Source organism: Pan troglodytes, chromosome X (genome assembly GCF_028858775.2).
Source record: "Pan troglodytes isolate AG18354 chromosome X, NHGRI_mPanTro3-v2.0_pri, whole genome shotgun sequence".
Classification (NCBI taxonomy): Eukaryota; Metazoa; Chordata; class Mammalia; order Primates; family Hominidae; genus Pan; species Pan troglodytes.
In genome coordinates, this window is record NC_072421.2 from 34,887,701 (window position 1) to 34,894,934 (window position 7,234).

General features: G+C 33.9%; 1 long non-coding RNA gene across 1 annotated transcript in view; it reads left to right on the plus strand.

The window, feature by feature from the left end:
- The window catches only part of LOC134809372 (uncharacterized), a 205,483-nt gene extending 200,419 nt beyond the window's left edge, over positions 1-5,064 (plus strand). The window contains exon 3 of the long non-coding RNA XR_010154913.1: positions 4,979-5,064. This is a non-coding gene — a long non-coding RNA (uncharacterized LOC134809372). The remainder of the gene's footprint in view (positions 1-4,978) is intronic.
- Positions 5,065-7,234: the final 2,170 nt, after the last annotated feature.

A 7,234-nucleotide genomic window follows, 5' to 3' on the forward strand; every position in this document is an offset into this window, starting at 1 on the left:
TTTTGCTGCTGCTCTAAAAATATGCCTTTCTTCTGTCTCTGTCGCTTTGTATTCAACACATTTGTAAATTTACATTATACTGCTGAGTGGGAGACGTTTTTGTCTACTTTCAATACTACAGGTCTTTTATCTTTTGATCTTTGCCCATAGAGCTGTGACACTGGGCTAAATCCTGTTATTCCAGTATACACTGAAATTCAGTGCTTGTGTGTGTCAACTACATTAGGCTAGATTATGCTACAGTAAGAAAAACTCCTTCCTCGTTGCAGAAAACAACAAATATTTATTTCTCACTTTTGCTACATTGCCTGCTACATTATTTTGTTACATACTTGCGACATGTTTTGCTATATTTCTGTTGGCCCGGAGGCTCTGTCTGTGACTAAATAACCCAAGGTGATGGTTTAGTCATATTTTCAGATGTGATCAGTTACTGTAACATGGGGAATATGACATATCTTACTTCCTCTCACATACCATTGGCCAAAATTACCCCACCAATCAAATGGAGCAGAGCAATGCAATCCTACCTTGTTCTGTGAGGCAGAGAGCTGGAAATAGTTGGCAAATGGCATTAATGGCTACTACATGAAGCATGCATAAAGGGAAACATTAACACATTTAAATGGCCTACTGTTGTCTTTTTCATGAAAGTGTTCTATTGGGTCCCGGTAAGAAAAGAATTAATATTGACCGAATACTATGTTCCATGCCTTGTGCTTGGATCATTCTTTCAGATCTTAGTAAATTTAATATCATTCCATTAGAATAAATTATCTCAAAAATCAGAGAGAAATACACTCAATATTATAGAAGTAGCAAAAATGTATGCAAAGCCCACAGTGTCTTCAAGCTTCCACTTGATTCTTGTATTGCAAGTATAGTCCCATTCTCCATTATCCCCGCTGTCTTGGTTTGCCTATTTCTCCTCTGACATCTTTCTTTAATCCTTAACAATAAATCCCCCAATGGCAGCAATTGGGCCACTTTGCCCCCTAATTAGTCTTATTTATGGGAGTATCAGGATGAGATTCAAGGAACCATAGACTAGTCATTAAGTGGCTCAATATCAAACAGTCCATGATATTATATTGACCATTTCCTTCTCTTTCAGGGCCGTTGCTTTATTTTTAAATTAAAGTTATGTCATTTATTCTTTCTGGCTATTTTGTGTCTAATTATTCTCTGTACTTAAATCCCTGTTTGGGTGTTTCTAATTGTCTCAATCTCTTTAAAATAGGAGACATTTATTTCACAGCCCCAGTCCCCATGCCCCAACCCTGCTTTTCAGGATGCTGACTGCCCAAATGCTCTGCCCTGTTACTACTGTCCTCACTCCTGGTTCTATTCCTGTTGGTTCCTTTGCTCTCAAATCCTGAAGGTCCCTAGACTGCTTTGTTCACTAATGGCAACAGGAAATATTTCCAAACACAGAAATCTATGCAGGATCAGCAGGGAGTTCTATGTCACTATTAGGTGACTAATTGCTCCACAAATGATCATTATCATGCAAGTTCATAAAATAACAAGCCATCACATGTTTCTCCATTGACCTATTAATGTGATAAATTATAATTATTGCTTATAGAACATTAAGCCAGCCTAGCATTTAAGTAAATCTTGTGTGTTTATGTTCTGATTATTTAATTCATTGTAGTACTCAGTTTGTGAGTTTTCCCCTCTTCAGCTTTCCCCTACGTAAATTGAAAATAATATATTTTTCTTTCTGTGATCTCTGTGAAATTTAGAGTGCTTTTGCCCAGTGTCTACATAGAAAGAGAAAAGCTGGGCAGAAAAAGCAAATGGAATAGAATGAGCTCATGAAGTGGCTCTTGCTCTGATTTCCCTGGCTTGAGGAAACAGAGAGAGCAGGAAAGGAAGTGCACTAAAGGGACCAGGACTTTGAAAATTTCTCCTAAAAATCAGCCAGAAAGAAAAACACCATGCGCTAGCAGTGGCAAATAGTATGTCCTTAAACCCAACACATTGTAGAATTTCTTATAAAGTTTAGGAACAGAGTAAAGAGAAAGGTAAAGGAAGAGCTTTGGATGCCCCTTAAACTTTATCTCCATACAGTCATCTAGGAAAGCAGGTGCACTTCAGACCCCAGAATATTGTAAAGCCATGAATATCACACTACAGTCACATCTTAGAGGTCCATGTCTGCTAGCTGTTTTAAGCTTTAGCACTCCAAGGGAATGAATTTCGAATTGATTTCTCAGGACTCAATTGGATAGCAGAAGTATTAGTAGCTTTCTCACTGTCATGATTCTACACTGTACAAGTTACTTGGGTTAACTGCTGAAAGAGTAAATACAAAATGTTTAATGGCTCAGACACAATATGTGTTTATTTCTGTTTATGTAAAAAATCCAGGACAGTTCAATATAATCTTCCCAAATTTTCTACTTGAAAATTGAATGGGTTTTCTTGTTGTCTTGGGCAATGACCAATAGCATGTTCTAATTTCAGTCTGCACCGTATTAATAACTTTCTACTCTCTAACATGGACAGATTGAGAACTTATTCCCAGAGACTCAAAACACCAAGTCCACTATTTTTGGTATCAGGGACATGGTACTTTGGAAAATGTTGGTGAAGTTAATAACAGTTTTAAAGGATATGACTTCTCTCTGCCTCAGCATATGGGCATTTGTCAGACTTTAATAGTATTGCAATATAATGGTAAGTATATAAGATATTATGCAATATATAATTTATATGCTATCTATTTGTTGGAATTTATAGATTTGATTTCACTGGGTAAATGAGACAGAAATACTCTGTAGGAATAAAAATATGTGCTGTATCACTGGGGTTAGCTCAAATGGGGCATAAAGAATGAGTGATTTTTCATTTATTATTGGATTAGTGAGACTAAATAAGCTGGAGAACTCAGCCGCATTTGAGTACATGCATACTCATTTTACCTGATTGCTCTCTTCCCATAAGTAAGAGAGGTTTGATACAGAAATAACTGGAAATTGTACTGGTATGTTATTTTGCAAGCAATATCCTATTGATGTGGGCTGATGTAAGGAAGAAAGAATAGCACAGAAGTGTGAAGGTGACTCATAACGCCATGTTCATATTATTTTCTATAAATAAGAAAGATAGCATGCATCATCATCAGTACAGCTGAAGGAATCAGCTTTTTACCCTAGTGCCAAGCTATATTATTTCACATTTATTCTATTGTTATGAATATGAACAGTGAAGGCTCCAGTGGAGAGTCAAAATGATTTTGAGGATATGCACTTTCTCCTATACAAGACATTCCATTTTTCTTCCTTTAATAGCTGTTGATGCTAAAATACAAAATGCAGCCTGATAAATATCTAACCTACTAAAATATAATTCCACTTTGCAGAAAGATTTGGATGGTGCTACTTATTTTTAATATTCTATTTCCTTCAGGAATGAAAAGAAATGCTGGTATTGCATAATGTTTCATTTCCTATTATACATATTCAGGGAATTTATCATCTCGCCATAAATATAAAATTTAAGCAACAAAATAGAATGACTGAAGACCTTGCATTTTTTAAATCTCTTCTTTAATTTTCTGGGATTGAGGTGGCATCACAACTTGGCGACCTGCCATTAGAGCAAGACTTTTGTCAGCAAGAATCCTTGTTTAGGATTACGTTGAACAACGAACATGCAGATTATAGGTAAAGACAGGAAGAATGATGCTTCCCCTGTATTTTCCCTTTTCTTTAACCTTTAGGAAATATTTTCTTTTCTTGCCTTGGCTGTTGTCATTGCCTCTTGGAGTCCTTACTTTCATCTGACCAAATTATTTCACTGTGTTTTTCATACAGCAACTGGGGCAAAATTGAAAAAAGAAGAAAAATAGGCAACAACTGCTTAAAATGTTTGAATTGCTTTCCACTCTACTCTGAAAAAAATATATAATTCTTCTCATTTTGGCCTGAAAAGGACAAGTTCTTCCATCCATTCTCTCCAACTTTTTCCAGCAGTATTTTTTCCATCACTCATTATTTAGGTGACCATACATTCCAACTTATCTATATTTACTATCCCAATTTACTTTTGCTGTACAATAATTCCTTCCAGTTTATTATTTGCCCTGTTGATAATTTATTATGATAATATTTGTTTTGATACTCCAACTGTCCCTCATTCATCCCACAGAAGACTGGCTTCTGTGTCCTCTTGAAAAGTCCCAACTATTTTATGAGCACTTCCTTGCTATTTATTCAGTCTGTTACAAAGTAGTTTTATTAATAGTCATATGGAAATAGTTCAGTACCTATTTGGTTATCCTTCCATTGTACTTTCTTCTTCTGCCATTATCTTATCTCATCTAGTACTATGTGACATACACGTGCAGTTAAAATAGTCTTCACATCACATGTGGTTAAATCTGACAAAAAAAAAAAAAAAAAACCCAGCAGGATCCTGTCTCTTTTCCTGATTCTTTTAGTTTCAAAATCACTTAGACTTCCCTTTTCAGAGCAGCATGCACGGCTCCCACCGACAACATGAAGGGAACTTAGATTAAACTGGGTAGTAGTAACAGCTAATTGCTTGCCATTTACCGTTGTGGTGGGAGACAGATTGTTTTTTGAAACTTATTTTTATTTTTTTATTTCTTTAATGAAGCCTAATTTATTTATTTACTTTATTTAATTTTTGTTTTTATTTTAAGTTCCAGGGTACATGTACAGGATGTGCAGGTTAACATGGTGGCACTGCCTACCATTTGGATTCTTTGTTCCATGTTGTGGCTTGAGCACTAGGCAGCCATTTGGCATTTCAATAGGAAACTTGAAAATTATTGGTTAAGTATATGTAAATTATGTGTAGAAATTAGAGATTTAGCAATCTTGCTATAGAGCCTATAAAAGGTAGTCAGAATATTATTGCTATATTGATTTTGTAATTTACTGTAAGTGATAAATGTACAATTATTCACTTTGTTTGACAATGTTCTTTTTAAATTTTTTTGCAGTAAACCCTTCAGACAGCAATGTGTTGAAAAAGAAGAAGAAAGAAAGCTTTATTAAAAATTTTCTCACTGATATTCCATTTCTTAAGAGTTGATTTTGTGCATGAGTAATTAGCACAAAATGCTCGTAGACAATAAATATCTATGTGGATAATATCACTAAGCATATGCAATCAAGACACAATCTTTTGAAGAACATCATTTTGAGAAGACAGTGCCTAAAGATGACGATTTAATATGTACAGTTGCAGAGGTATGATGAAGTAACACTAAAAGTGACTTTTTTTTAGACTAAATAACTGCTGATCTAAATGAATTTCACTAATTTCAATTGTCACTTTTCTTGGGCATGTACATTAAAAATTGCTGTTAATGTGTTGGCTTCATTAGCAAAAGAAATTCATAAGCAGTTAAAGAATGACAGTTTTATATTATCATCTTCAGATATTTCAAAAGGAAATTTCATTAATTTACAACCAATAATGGTTCAATTTTGTCATCCAATTAATAAAATCAAAGTAAAACCTTTGCAAGTTCAATCTGTCAAAGGTGAAACATCTGACATTATGAATGCTCTTATACATTCAATTTAAGGTTTAATATTGCATATAGAATTACTACTGGAGAACACAAATGTAATGGAGCACTCTGTTGTGGTGAAAACAATGTGTTTAAATTAAGAAATCTACTAAACACAAATAAATCATGGTACAGACATAATTTATATTTGATAAATCCAAATAAAAACTCTACATGTCAAAATTTACATATGTAGTAACCAAATTAGAAAACGTGATGAAATTAATGTTGATTACAACATAAATCTTCAATTTGGCTGTATATGTCTTCTTTCTTTGCTGTCTGTCTTCAATTGGATTTTAGAAATGTTTGATCTGCTGAAAAACTATTTTGTAAATTGTCCTGTGCTTTATAGTTTTATTCAACTTTTTAAACAAACAATTCCTCTTATATTTTGGTTTCGTATGGTTCATATTTAGTTTTAAATTGTTATTTAAAAAGTTAATTTTAAGCAGAGCCATAATTCATCATCTTTTCAAGATTTTATTGAATAGCAATCATAGGAAACAAGATTTTCAAACCAGTAAACTTTAATAACCATCTCGAGAGAAGTTAGTGAAAAATTTAAAATGTTAAAAAATGACAAGTCAAGAGTGTAGAAGATTTAATTTTAACACTTGATAATTATACTTTGGAAATATTTTGCCTTTATTATAAGGATCTTTTGATGGAGCTTCTTTTTTGTACAAATTTACGGGTTACATGTGCAATTTTGTTACATGTATAGATGGTATAGTGGTCAATTCAGGGTTTATAGGTTACCCATCCCGTGAATAATATATATTGTGCCCATTAACCAATTTTTTGTCATCCATTCCCCTCCCAATCCCTCACCTTTCTGAGTGTCCAATGTCTATCATTCCAGTGTGTTCATGTGTACACATTATTTAGCTCTCATTTACACATGAGAACATGTGATATTTGACTTTCTGCTTCCGAGTTACTTCACTTATGACAATGGCCTCTAGTTCCATCCCTGATGTTGCAAAAGACATAATTTCATTCTCTTTTATGGTAGAATAGTATGCCATTGTGGAAATATACCACATTTTCTTTATCCATTCCTCCATCGATGGACACTTAGGTTGATTCCATATCTTTGCCATTGTAAATAGTGCTGCAATAAACATACTAGTGCAGATATTGTACTGATCTCTTTTCCTTTGGATAGATAACTGTATGGGATTGCTGGGCTGAAAGGTAGTTCTATTTTTCGTTCTTTGAGAAATCTCCATACTGTTCTCCATAGAGGTTGTACTATTTACCTTCCCACCAATCGTGTATAAGAGTTCCTTTTTATTTGCAAATTCGCCAATGTCTGTTATGTTTTGTTATTTTAAAATAATAGCCAGTTTGACTTGTGTAAGATGATACCTCATTGTGGTTTTATTTTGCATTTCTATGATGATTCGTGGTATTAAGCATTTTTTCATAAACCTGTTGGCCATTTTTATGTCTTCTTTTGTCTTTTTTACAACAGTTTCCTTTCACTAAAAAGTGCCCACTTTTAATGGGATTATCTCTTTTTTGCTGTGGCGTTGTTTGAGCTCCTTGTAAATTCTGGATATTCGTCTTCTGTCAGATGTATAATTTAAAAATATTTTTCTCCCTTTCTACAGGTTGTCTTTTCGCTCTGTTGATTAATATTTTCTGCTTTTCAGAAGCTTTTTAGTGTAATTA